The sequence below is a fragment of the Aegilops tauschii genome, chromosome 5 (assembly GCF_002575655.3).
Source record: "Aegilops tauschii subsp. strangulata cultivar AL8/78 chromosome 5, Aet v6.0, whole genome shotgun sequence".
In the NCBI taxonomy this organism is placed as follows: Eukaryota; Viridiplantae; Streptophyta; class Magnoliopsida; order Poales; family Poaceae; genus Aegilops; species Aegilops tauschii.
This window is the reverse complement of record NC_053039.3, coordinates 349,582,064-349,597,165: the sequence shown is the minus strand read 5'-3', so window position 1 is coordinate 349,597,165 and position 15,102 is coordinate 349,582,064.

Here is a 15,102-nt window from a genome sequence, read left to right as displayed (position 1 = left end):
CGGCATCGTAAATCACTAGAAGTTCCATCCTTCCATATCATCAAGGATGGACCCTAGCTTCTTGAACGACGTGAGGTCATGACGTTGCATGCCTATACGAGTTCGGACGTCAGCTCGCGATATAGGGCCGTGGTGGAACATCCCCTTCTCATCGACGACTTCTTTCATGATGATCATCGCAATGTCCCTTTGGATGCGAAAGAAGTCATCTCTAAGTTTATAATCCACTTCTCCATGAGATTCTACCCACTTGCGGATATGATCGTCGTTTCTGGTTGTCATACTAAGCTTTTGGTGATCCGTGTTGAACTCAATCATGAGATGGAGGAGGTAGAATCCATCTTTCTTGCTTGGTTTTGGGACATGGATGTAGCAGAAGTTAGTTTTATGCGAGAAACCCAACTTCTTGTTCCTTTGTTTCCTAATCTGCAGGTGGCCACCCCTAATGCTGAAGCCTTGGAGAGCATCATCTAGAATATTCATTATGTGGGTGTAGTCCTTCTTCTCGTAGTCTCTGGTAGGGTCAAAATACACGGCGTGGGAGACTCGCGGGTAAAGAACGATAAGGACGGCGCGCCCGTTGCTGCGGGGAAAAGACACCTCAAATTATTCTTCATATGAGCAAGAAGGAATGATTGAAATGTACGAAAGGGTTGTCCGGAACTGACTTACTTTGGATGATAAGGCAGGAGGACAATTTCCTGGTCCTTATTCTGTACCATGAAGTTTTGGAGGTACTCCCTAGTAGTTTCACGCTCAAAGTCGCCAAGACTCAAGAAAGACTCGTGCATGTAGTACGGATCTGCCACACAGATTTGCGAGACTTCTTATCTTTTCATGACGGAGCTCATATGTAGCGCAAAAAGGCGGACAATTGTAAAATCGAGCCGCTTTGTCAGAAACATCTCAAAGATATGGTCAAACCGCAGGAAGAACACCTCCGCGGGCCGTGTGTCGACGTAGCACTTCCCCTCAAGCACACGAGCCGCGTATGAAATTCTGGGAGATAGTTAGTTATACGTTTCATTTCTTCATAGCCCATAAGCAAACTAAGTTCATTATAATGTGCAAGGGAAATCAAGTCATCACAATTTTTGGACACGATTAGATCATGAAACAATTTGCATCGGATAGTTAAATGACCCCGTTCATTGCAAAGTTCACAAGTACGGCTAAGAAAATTTAAATTTTCAGCACAAACATCTAGCCTTTCTTGCAACAATTTCGTTTCTAAATGCTTATGCCTCTTGCAATATCTATCTTCCCTATTTGGTGTGTACTTGCAAACCCAATACACTCCACAAAAATCGACATGCTTATAAGAGATATTTTCATCATGACTAGTGCAATCATCATTAGTACTATGGATATTCAAGGAGTTCATACTAACAACATTGCAATCATGCTCATCATTCAAAGATTCGGTGCCAAACATTTTAATGCATTCTTCTTCTAACACTTTGGCACAATTTTCGTTTCCATCATACTCACGAAAGATATTAAAAAGATGAAGCGTATGAGGCAAACTCAATTCCATTTTTTTGTAGTTTTCTTTTATAAACTAAACTAGTGATAAAACAAGAAACTTAAAGATTCGATTGCAAGATCTAAAGATATACCTTAAAGCACTCACCTCCCCGGCAATGGCGCCAGAAACTGCTTGATGTCTACTACGCAACCTTCTCCTTATAGACGTTGTTGGGCCTCCAAGTGCAGAGGTTTGTAGGACAGTAGCAAATTTCCCTCAAGTGGATGACCTAAGGTTTATCAATCCGTGGGAGGCGTAGGTTGAAGATGGTCTCTCTCAAACAACCCTGCAACCAAATAACAAAGAGTCTCTTGTGTCCCCAACACACCTAATACAATGGTAAATTGTATAGGTGCACTAGTTCGGCGAAGAGATGGTGATACAAGTGCAATATGGATGGTAGATATAGGTTTTTGTAATCTGAAAATATAAAAACAGCAAGGTAACTAATGATAAAAGTGAGCGTAAACGGTATTGCAATGCGTTCGAACAAGGCCTAGGGTTCATACTTTCACTAGTGCAAGTTCTCTCAACAATAATAACATAATTAGATCATATAACTATCCCTCAACATGCAACAAAGAGTCACTCCAAAGTCACTAATAGCGGAGAACAAACGAAGAGATTATTGTAGGGTACGAAACCACCTCAAAGTTATTCTTTCCGATCAATCCATTGGGCTATTCCTATAAGTGTCACAAACAGACCTAGAGTTCTTAGTAAAATAACACCTTAAGACACACATCAACCAAAATCCTAATGTCACCTAGATACTCCAATGTCACCTCAAGTATCCGTGGGTATGATTATACGATATGCATCACACAATCTCAGATTCATCTATTCAACCAACACATAGAACCTCAAAGAGTGCCCCAAAGTTTCTACCGGAGAGTCAAGACGAAAACATGTGCCAACCCTTATGCATAGGTTCATGGGCGGAAACCACAAGTTGATCACCAAAACATACATCAAGTGAATCAATAGAATAACCCATTGTCACCACGGTTATCCCACGCAAGACATACATCAAGTGTTCTCAAATCATTAAAGACTCAATCCGATAATATAACTTCAAAGGGAAAACTCAATCCATTACAAGAGAGTAGAGGGGGAGAAACATCATAAGATCCAACTATAATAGCAAAGCTCGCGATACATAGAGATCGTGCCAAATCAAGAACACGAGAGAGAGATCAAACACATAGCTACTGGTACATACCCTCAGCCCCGAGGGTGAAGTACTCCCTCCTCGTCATGGAGAGCGCCGGGATGATGAAGATGGCCACCGGTGAGGGATCCCCCCCTCCGGCAGGGTGCCGGAATAGGGTCCCGATTGGTTTTTGGTGGCTACAGAGGCTTGCGGCGGTGGAACTCCCGATCTATTTTGTTCCCCGAAGGTTTTAGGGTATATTGGTATATATAGGCGAAGGAAATACGTCAGGGGAGCCACGAGGGGCCCACGAGGGTGGAGGGCGCGCCCCCGGCCTCGTGCTCTCCTCGTTTATTCCCTGACGTGCACTCCAAGTCCCCTGGATTGCTTCCGTTCCAAAAATCACGTTCCCGTAGGTTTCATTCCGTTTGGACTCCGTTTGATATTCCTTTTCTGCGAAACACTGAAACAAGGGAAAAACAGAAACTGGCACTGGGCTTTGGGTCAATAGGTTAGTCCCAAAAATAATATAAAAGTGCATAGTAAAGCCCATAAAACATCCAAGATGGATAATATAATAGCATGGAACAATAAAAAATTATAGATACGTTGGAGACGTATCAGCATCCCCAAGCTTAATTCCTGCTCGTCCTCGAGTAGGTAAATGATGAAAACAGAATTTTTGATGTGGAATGCTACTTGGCATAATTTCAATGTAATTCTTCTCAATTGTGGTATGAATATTCAGATCCGAAAGATTCAAGATAAAAGTGCATATTGACATAAAAGTAATAATACTTCAAGCATACTAACTAAGCAATTATGTCCTCTCAAAATAACATGGCCAAAGAAAGTTCATGCCTACAAAATCATATAGATTAGTCATGCTCCATTTTCGTCACACAAGAATGCTCTCATCATGCACAACCCCGATGACAAGCCAAGCAATTGTTTCATACTTTAGTAATTTCAAACTTTTTCAACCTTCACGCAATACATGAGCGTGAGCCATGGATATATCACTATGGGTGGAATAGAATATAATGATGGGGATTATGTGGAGAAGACAAAAAAAAGAGAAAGTCTCACATCAATGAGTCTAATCAATGAGCTATGGAGATGCCCATCGATTGATGTTAATGCAAGGAGTAGGGATTGCCATGCAACGAATGCACTAGAGCTATAAATATATGAAAGCTCAACAAAAGAAACTAAGTGGGTGTGCATCCAACTTGCTTGCTCACGAAGACCTAGGGCATTTGAGGAGGCCCATTGTTGGAATATACAAGCCAAGTTCTATAATGAAAAATTCCCACTAGTATATGAAAGTGACAAAACAAGAGACTCTCTATTATGAAGATCATGGTGCTACTTTCAAGCACAAGGTGTGGTAAAAGGATAGTAACATTGTCCCTTCTCTCTTTTTCTCTCATTTTTTTGGGCCTTCTCTTTTTTTTATGGCCTTTCTCTCCTTTTTTTTATTCCTCACTTGGGACAATGCTCTAAAAAAATGATGATCATCACACTTCTATTTATTTACAACTCAATGATTACAACTCGATACTAGAACAAAGTATGACTCTATATGAATGCCTCCGGCGGTGTACCGGGATATGCAATGAACCAAGAGTGACATGTATGAAAGAATTATGAACGGTGGCTTTGCCACAAATACTATGTCAACTACATGATCATGCAAAGCAATATGACAATGATGAACGTGTCATCATAAACGGAACGGTGGAAAGTTGCATGGCAATATATCTCGGAATGGCTATGGAAATGCCATAATAGGTAGGTATGGTGGCTGTTTTGAGGAAGATATAAGGAGGTTTATGTGTGAAAGAGCGTATCATATCACGGGGTTTGGATGCACCGGCGAAGTTTGCACTAACTCTCAATGTGAGAAAGGGCAATGCACGGTACCGAAGAGGCTAGCAATGATGGAAAGATGAGAGTGCGTATAATCCATGGACTCAACATTAGTCATAAAGAACTCACATAATTATTGCAAAAATCTACAAGTCATCAAAAACCAAGCACTACGCGCATGCTCCTAGGGGGATAGATTGGTAGGAAAAGACCATCGCTCGTCCCCGACCGCCACTCATAAGGAGGACAATCAAAGAACACCTCATGTTTCAAATTTGTTACATAACATTTACCATACGTGCATGCTACAGGACTTGCAAACTTCAACACAAGTATTTCTCAAATTCACAACTACTCAACTAGCACAACTTTAATATCACTACCTCCATATCTCAAAACAATCATCAAGCATCAAACTTCTCTTAGTATTCAACACACTCATAAGAAAGTTTTTTACTAGTCTTGAATACCTAGCATATTAGGATTAAGCAAATTACCATGCTGTTTAATACTCTCAAAATAATATAAGTGAAGCATGAGAGTTCATCTATTTCTTCAAAATAAAACCACCATTGTGCTCTAAAAGATATAAGTGAAGCACTAGAGCAAACGACAGACTACCCCGAAAGATATAAGTGAAGATCAATGAGTAGTTGAATAATTATGCAATTATGTGAAGACTCTCTCTCATTTAATAATTTCAGATCTTAGTATTTTATTCAAACAGCAAGCAAAGCTAAAGAAAATAAAATGACGCTCCAAGCAAAACACATATCATGTGGTGAATAAAAATATAGCTTCAAGTAAAGTTACTGATGAATGAAGACGAAAGAGGGGATGACATCCGGGGCATCCCCAAGCTTAGGCTCTTGGTTATCCTTTAATATTACCTTGGGGTGCCTTGGGCATCCCCAAGCTTAGGCTCTTGCCACTCCTTATTCCATATTCCATCGAATCTTTACCCAAAACTTGAAAACTTGACAACACAAAACTTAACAGAAAATCTCGTGAGCTCCGTTAGCGAAAGAAAACAAAACACCACTTCAAGGTACTGTAATGAACTCATTATTTATTTATATTGGTGTTAAGCCTACTGTATTACAACTTCTCTATGGTTTATAAACTATTTTACTAGCCATAGAGTCATCAAAATAAGCAAACAACACACGAAAAAACAGAATCTGTCAAAAACAGAATAGTCTGTAGTAATCTGTAACTAACGCAAACTTATGGAACTCCAAAAATTCCAAAATAAATTGGTGGACCTGAGGAATTTGTCTAGTAATCATCTTAAAAAATAATCAACTAAATATCACTCTCCAGTAAAAAGTTTTAGCTAATCTCGTGAGCGCTAAAGTTTCTGTTTTTTACAGCATGATCATAAAGACTTCACCCAAGTCTTCCCAAAGGTTCTACCTGGCACAAACACTAATTAAAATATAAAACCACATCTAAACAGAAGCTATATGGATTATGTATTACTAAACAGAACCAAAAAGCAAGAAACTAAAATAAAATTGGGTTGCCTCCCAACAAGCGCTAACGTTGAACGCCCCTAGCTAGGCATGGCGATTTCAATTATGCTCACATAAAAGATAAGAATTGAAACATAAAGAGAGCATCATGAAGAACATGACTAGCACATTTAAGTCTAACCCACTTCCTATGCATAGGGATTTTGTGAGCAAACAACTTATGGGAACAAGAATCATCTAGCATAGGAAGGGAAAACAAGCATAACTTCAAAACTTGAAGCACATAGAGAGGAAACTTGATATTATTGCAATTCCTACAAGCATACATTCCTCCCTCATAATAATTTCAGTAGCATCATGAATGAATTCAACAATATAACCAGCACCTAAAGCATTCTTTTCATGATCTACTTGCATAGAAATTTTACTACTCTCCACATAAGCAAAATTCTTCTCATTCGGAATAGTGGGAGTATCATAAGAAACTTGAATACTATAAATTGTTTCCACATTAAAAGAGTAATGTTCAGAAAAAGGGGAATCATAATCATGACAAGTTTTAAAAATATAATCATCACTACTTTTTATAGCATAAGTTTCATCACAATAATCATCATAAGTAGCAACTTTGTTCTCATCATAATCGATTGAAACCTCTTCCAAGATAGTGGAATCATTACTAAATAAAGTCATGACCTCTCCAAATCCACTTTCATCAATATAATCATCATAAGTAGAAGGCATGCTATCATTATAACAACTTTGTATATCAAAACTTGGGAGGCTAAAAATATCATCTTCATTAAACGTAGCATCCCCAAGCTTGGGACAAACATTAATTTCAGCAAATATATTCTCAAATGTGTCATCCTCATCAAACATAGCTTCCCCAAGCTTGGGCCTTTTCATATCATAAGCATAATCACTCTCGTCATTAATAGTATGGATTGAACCAATAGTATAGCAATTATCATATTCCAAGCAAGTGCCAAAAAGATTTTCAAGATCATAAGAAGTATCATTATCTTCCCAATCATAATCATCACAACAAGCAATAGGCATAACTAGATCATCATCAAGTGCATCATCTTCCACAATTATTTTTGATTCATTTTCATGAGGCACAGAAATAATAGGAGCCACATAATTTGGGAGAGATATCTTTTTACCTCTCTTCCTTTTCCTTTTCTTCTTATTCACCACATCATGTGTGGGTTCAATCCTATTTTTGGAGCTCCTTATTAATGAAATTGGTTGAATAGAAGGCTCCTCCTCGTTACCTGATTCATCATAAGAAATAATAGGAGGATATTGGGAAGTCTCTTCCCTTTCATTAGTACTCTCTTCATCTTCTATTTGTTTTCTTTTCTTTATGTAATTGGCAATATAAGGATTTTCAATGCAATTCACCGCACAATACATATAAATTTCTTCTAGATCAAAATCAAGAAGTTTATAACGGGCAAATTCTGGGAGATAGTTAGTTATACGTTTCATTTCTTCATAGCCCATAAGCAAACTAAGTTCATTATAATGTGCAACGGAAATCAAGTCATCACAATTTTTGGACACGATTAGATCATGAAACAATTTGCATCGGACAGTTAAATGACCCCGTTCATTGCAAAGTTCACAAGTACGGCTAAGAAAATTTAAATTTTCAGCACAAACATCTAGCCTTTCTTGCAACAATTTAGTTTCTAAATGCTTATGCCTCTTGCAATATCTATCTTCCCTATTTGGTGTGTACTTGCAAACCCAATACACTCCACAAAAATCGACATGCTTATAAGAGATATTTTCATCATGACTAGTGCAATCATCATTAGTACTATGGATATTCAAGGAGTTCATAATAACAACATTGCAATCATGCTCATCATCCAAAGATTCGGTGCCAAAATTTTTAGTGCATTCTTCTTCTAACACTTTGGCACAATTTTCGTTTCCATCATACTCACGAAAGATATTAAAAAGATGAAGCATATGAGGAAAACTAAATTCCATTTTTTTGTAGTTTTCTTTTATAAACTAAACTAGTGATAAAACAAGAAACTTAAAGATTCGATTGCAAGATCTAAAGATATACCTTAAAGCACTCACCTCCCCGGCAATGGCGCCAGAAACTGCTTGATATCTACTACGCAACCTTCTCCTTGTAGACATTGTTGGGCCTCCAAGTGCAGAGGTTTGTAGGACAGTAGCAAATTTCCCTCAAGTAGATGACCTAAGGTTTATCAATCCGTGGGAGGCGTAGGTTGAAGATGGTCTCTCTCAAACAACCCTGCAACCAAATAACAAAGAGTCTCTTGTGTCCCCAACACACCTAATACAATGGTAAATTGTATAGGTGCACTAGTTCGGCGAAGAGATGGTGATACAAGTGCAATATGGATGGTAGATATAGGTTTTTGTAATATGAAAATATAAAAACAGCAAGGTAACTAATGATAAAAGTGAGCGTAAACGGTATTGCAATGCGTTGAAACAAGGCCTAGGGTTCATACTTTCACTAGTGCAAGTTCTCTCAACAATAATAACATAATTGGATCATATAACTATCCCTCAACATGCAACAAAGAGTCACTCCAAAGTCACTAATAGAGGAGAACAAACGAAGAGATTATTGTAGGGTACGAAACCACCTCAAAGTTATTCTTTCCGATCAATCCATTGGGCTATTCCTATAAGTGTCACAAACAGCCCTAGAGTTCGTAGTAAAATAACACCTTAAGACACACATCAACCAAAACCCTAATGTCACCTAGATACTCCAATGTCACCTCAAGTATCCGTGGGTATGATTATACGATATGCATCACACAATCTCAGATTCATCTATTCAACCAACACATAGAACCTCAAAGAGTGCCCCAAAGTTTCTACCGGAGAGTCAAGACGGAAATGTGTGCCAACCCCTATGCATAGGTTCATGGGCGGAACCCACAAGTTGATCACCAAAACATACATCAAGTGAATCAATAGAATAACCCATTGTCACCACGGTTATCCCACGCAAGACATACATCAAGTGTTCTCAAATCATTAAAGACTCAATCCGATAAGATAACTTCAAAGGGAAAACTCAATCCATTACAAGAGAGTAGAGGGGGAGAAACATCATAAGATCCAACTATAATAGCAAAGCTCGGGATACATCAAGATCGTGCCAAATCAAGAACACGAGAGAGAGAGAGATCAAACACATAGCTACTAGTACATACCCTCGGCCCTGAGGGTGAACTACTCCCTCCTTGTCATGGAGAGCGCCGGGATGATGAAGATGGCCACCGGTGAGGGATCCCCCCTCCGGCAGGGTGCCGGAACAGGGTCCCGATTGGTTTTTGGTGGCTACAGAGGCTTGCGGCGGCGGAACTCCCGATCTATTCTGTTTCCCGAAGGTTTTAGGGTATATTGGTATATATAGGCGAAAGAAATACGTCAGGGGTGCCACGAGGGGCCCACGAGGGTGGAGGGCGCTCCCAGGGGGGTGGGTGCGCCCCCCTACCTCGTGCTCTCCTCTTTTATTCCTTGACTTGCACTCCAAGTCCCCTGGATTGCTTCCGTTCCAAAAATCACGTTCCCGAAGGTTTCATTCCGTTTGGACTCTGTTTGATATTCCTTTTATGCGAAACACCGAAACAAGGGAAAAACAGAAACTGGCACTGGGCTCTGGGTCAATAGGTTAGTCCCAAAAGTAATATAAAAGTGCATAGTAAAGCCCATAAAACATCCAAGATGGATAATATAATAGCATGGAACAATCAAAAATTATAGATACGTTGGAAACGTATCATGCCCCATTGTTGCCGGGCTAAGCACTGTACGACCCCCGACTAGTTGAGCTTGTGTTGAGGCGGCATCTTCAGGCGTGTCCTGTGAGGATTTCATGAAGAGAAACTTCTTGCAATCCCTGCTACGACGTTCCTGCCCGGGCAGATCATCCATATCCTCATTAGCATGCTGATATCCCGATTCGTTATATGGTTGACTCATCATATCTTAGTCACCCTCATACGCGTTTGTATTGAGGAAACCCATTGGGTCCTCCGTCTCATCATCCATTCTCTGTTCTATGGGACCGATTACATCAACCAGCACTATTGCACCCCCTTCATCACGTCGTCCGCCGCTCTCACCCGGCACTACAGGAGCTGGTAATTGCGTAGGCGGGGTGGTGGTATCCATACATGCTTGTTGATGTGTGGTTATTGGTGTGCTCTCGGCCGGCTCTAGACGAAGAAGATTCTTCGGCCATAGCAGCACCCAACCCTTGCAGCTTCCAATCCGCGGCTGGGTCTCGTCGTCCTCTCCCCATAGTAATGGAGGAGGAAAATCCTCGTGCCCCGATGTCACACTCAACAAGGTAACCCTGAAGTGCCCAGCGAGCATCGGTTGGTTGTGGAACGCGAGATCCAAGGGCATCGTTATCACCCCCTTTCCCACGTGCACCTTCTGGCCTTTGATCAATTAGAGTACGGTGCACGGGGTATCGTCAGCCTGCAAACACATGTCTGCGGCGTAAAACATTCGAAAGGCAACGGAAATGGAATATTCTAGATATATATGTTCGTGCGACATGTAATTACCATGAGGGTGTCGAGCTCGGCCAAAGACGAAGGCCCACCTAGCGCGCCAAAGACTGAGGACGGGCTGCTATGAGCGGGTGCGAGTGCGAGAGGAGGCCCGGTTGCGTGAGCAAGTGATGGTGCGGTGGTGTTGTTGTTCATGGAGTTGCTCGCAACGAAACTGGGTAACGGGAAATCATGTATCGTCTTGTCTGGATTTTCCTTCGTCCAGTTGATGATAGCTGGGACCAAGTTAGTAGCGAAATCATTTCTGCAGGCAGTTACAGCTGCATTGACTGCCTGCTGTAGCAACTCATTTTTCTCCTCGGCTGTTTTTTTTGCGTCCTCAGTTGCTTTTTTCTCGAACGCAAGCTTCACCTTCTCGTCGATGTCCGCCTGACTAAAGTTCTTTTTCTGCCTCTTGGCCTCTGGGCCCTCGTTGTAAAACACCTTCCACGTGGCGCCGTCTCCGGCGCCGTGCACACGACCATATTGCGACCGCTGGCCCAAAGGGAGTCCCTTAAGTTTGTTCAAGGCCCGGTTGAGAGGGGTGTCCCACTTGGGCCTCATTGGAGAAGTAGGGCTTTCGGCTGCAAGTTGGTGTTGCTTCTCCTGCAGAAGGAACGTGAATCGTTTAGGAATGTGTAGTCGACTAGTTCTGGAGCTAAATGTAAGGTGGTAAAAGAACAATTACCATTAGTCTAATCAATCTCCTCGTGATCTCGTCCGTGTAAAAAACCTTCTTTTCCTTGTCCCACTTGTAGCGGGCCCTGATGAAGTCACGCTCCAAGGGGTTGGTGAACTTCGCGAAGGGGTCTGGGAGTGTCGTTTCCCAGCAACTCCCGGCACTCGATATGCCTACTATCTAGCACAAGTCATGCCAAAATTTATGGAAAATTTCGGCATGACCTTTGCTAAAAAATGGACATATCGAGCGCCTGAAATTCTTTGGAACGGAAATGAATCAACATTCCGGCGTAACATAGGCCACTCGGATCATTTACCCTGCACATAATCATCATGTCCAAATGACATGTCCAAATTCCAAATATGACATGTCCAAAACATCACATGTCCACATATCACATGTCCACTAAAAAACCTAGCTAAATTCATAACTAAATAGATAACCTAATTAACCTACTACCCTAACTAAAAAATAAGTAAATTAACCAAAGAACCTTAGCTAGCAGAGAGAGGAGGAGCGGTGGGGGGCTTACAGAGGGTGCAGGCCCGACGACGGCCGAGGTTGGGAGGGGTCGGGGACGGGGCCGGGGTCGGAGTCGGGGTCGAGCGCCAGGGCCGGAGCTGGGGTCGGGGTCGGGGATGGGGACGGGGCCGGGGCCGTGGGCGAGCGCCGGGGTCAGGGGCGAGCGCAGGGGCGCGGCGAGGGCAGGGCTCTGGCGGCGGGACGGGGGAAGAGAGAGTGCGGATTTGGGGGAAAAGAGGCGGGATGAAGAGAAAGTGGGGATTTTGGGGGGTTAAGTGGACATAGCAGTAGCGCGTTTAAACCAAACACGCTATAGCTAAGTTAGCTATAGCGGTTTTACGCAGAGAGCGCTACTGCTATTACAGGTAGCTATAGCGGTTTTATGAGGAAACCGCTACTTCTACCTTGACTAGCTATAAATCTTTTCCAGAAAAGCGCTACTGCTATAACCAGTACCTATAGCAGTTTTCCTGTTTGTTTCCTTCTATTTTCTTTTCCTTTATTTTATCTCACTTTTCTTTTCTTTTTTTTCCACGAGCAGTGAATGAAGGGAAGGCGATATATATTGCATCATTTGACGGTTAAGTATGTATACAAAATAGGAACATATATATTACATCATTGGACCCATGCATAATGGCTAAGTGTGTATACAAAATAGGAACATATATATTACATCATTTGACCAATAACATACGGTTCCTCAGCGTTGACATTTTCGTTTTTGAGTGAGTTCTTCCCTCTTGTTCGTTGAAGAATAATTGAGCCCCTCATTGTGACTTTTCCTTTTCCATGGAGTAAGATTTTTCTTAGGTAATGTACTATTGATTCTTCTTTTGACGTATACTTCATTGTCATCGTCATCTTCCCTCATTGGGTTACCGTACTGGTCGTAGTCTTCCTCGTTGGCGACTCCATCCATTCCAATGATGTTCCTTTTGCCTCTCCTCACGGCAACACGGCTGGGATTGCGCGGGTTGGTTATGAAGAAGCATTGTGTCACGTGCTTAGCGTGTACCCATGGCTCATTTTTTGCGATAGCGTTCACGGTAGCGCTCTTGGCATCAGGTATAGTCATGGTAGTGAAATACCGGTTTTCTTTTTCGACATTCTTAGCCCATCTGACACGGAACATCATCGTGTTGTGCAGTCCAGAGTAGTCAAGCTCCCAGATATCCTCGACCCTTCCGTAAAATCTCTCAGTTGCGCCGTTGTCGCTGCCGGTCATGCATTTCGTCGTCACCCCTGAGTTATGATCATCACTGTCCATATCTTTGGCCTCCGTGTAGAACGTGTATCCGTTGATATCGTATGCCTGATTGGTGACGAGGTTGGGCGAGGGGCCATGTGCTAAGGCGTATATGAGCAATCCGTCCTTAGAGCCCTCCTCCAGGGGAAGAGCAATAATATGCTGTTTGAACCAATGCAGGAAAGTGGAGTTGTGCTCTCTAGTAACTTCGGCGGCCGTCATGCATACCCCCCGGTCAAGATACTTCTTTGCGATAATTTCTTTGTGCAGTGCCACGAAAGGATCTACCTCGTCTAGGTGTTGTAGCACTACCAAGTTTGCTTTGTCAAAGTCGTTGCGTCGATCTAAGTATGCCATGTGCAGTTCCCTGTGACCGTTGGAGTGACCTTCTCCTTCGAGCCTCCCATCGTGCTTGTTAACGAGCAAACAAACACCAACACTAGGCGGCTGGTCTGCGCCATATAGAAAATTCTCGCAGAAAGAGATGCACTCTTGTGTCAGATAGCCCTGGACGATGCTTCCATCCGGACGGGACATGTTGCGAACAAATCCTTTGATGATCCCATTCATCCTCTCAAACGGCATCATGTTGTGCAGGAATGACGGCCCCAGGTCTATTATGTCGTCCACAATATGGACACACAGATGCACCATGACGTCAAAGAACGCGGGCGGGAAGTACATCTCAAGCTCATTCAGTATCACAACGATCTCTTCCTGTAGCCTTCGGAGCTGTTTCACACTGATCGACTTTCGAGAGATGACGTTGAAAAATTTGCAGAGACCAATAAGTGTGTCACGAACGTGCTTGTCCATTATCCCTCTTAGGGCAACAGGTAGTATCTGCGTCATCATCACATGACAGTCATGGGACTTCATCCCGCTGAACCTTTTCATGTCCGTGTCTAGATATCTGCTTATCTTGCCACAGTAACCGGAAGTAACTTTGACTCCGGTAAGGCACTTAAATAATTGATCGATCTCAGCCTGACTTAAGGTGAAGCAAGAAGGGGGGCAATAATCCTCTTCCTTTACTTTCTTGCCCTTCTTCTCCCGCGCCTCTGTCTCCGTCTCTGTCTCGTCTGACTTTTTACGGGGCGGCATGTGCAGATCTTCCCTGATATTCAAATCTTGCAAGTCTTTTCTTGCCTTCGGCCCATCCTTGGTCTTATCCGGCATGTTCATCAGTGTCACGAGCAAGCTCTCAAGGACATTCTTACAGATATGCATTTGATCAAGGCAATGAGGTGTATCGAGTTTGTGCCAGTACTCCAAGTCCCAGAACACAGACCTCGTCTTCCATACCTTCAGCAGCGGCTCCGGCACCTTTTTCATCGCCTTTCTTGGCGCGGGGCACTGTTCCCAGTTTTTCAACAGCTCATCGATTACGGCGCCGCTCCGCTTACGTGGAGGTCCTCGATGCTCAGCGTGACCATTGAATAGATATCCATGGTTTCTCCACGGGTCGTCCGGTTCGAGCCATCTTCGATGCCCCATGTACACGATTTTCTCAGACCCGCCATATTTCCTTGACGTTAGCTACTGAGACATCGTATCATCCATGCACCGCGTGCATCCGCAATATCCATGGCACACCTGGCCTGCGATATATCCGTAACCGAGATAGTCGTGCACCGTCGTGATCGGCGCGACTCTCATGTAGAAATACTCGCCTTTGCTGGCGTCCCATGTCTTGGCCGGTGTTTTCCATAACATGTCTAACTCCTCTTGAAGTAGCCCCAGATACAGATTAATATTATTTCCTGGTTGAAAGGACATGCGGTGCCCCCATGTGTGGTTTTGGTAATTGATGACATTCTCTATGGACTAATGGTTGCATTGAGTTATATTTGAAGGATTTGTCCATAGGCACTTCTTGAAGTCCATGTTTTGGTTTCAAGGAGTTTATGTGTTGACCAAGGTGCTATTAAGGAATTATCCAAAGATTGGTCATGTGAGAGTTGAGCTTATTGCAAGCATGTCTTGAAAAAGAAGATTGTGTGATCATTCATGCTTACCTTCAAGGCATCATCCAGATGAAGAGAGT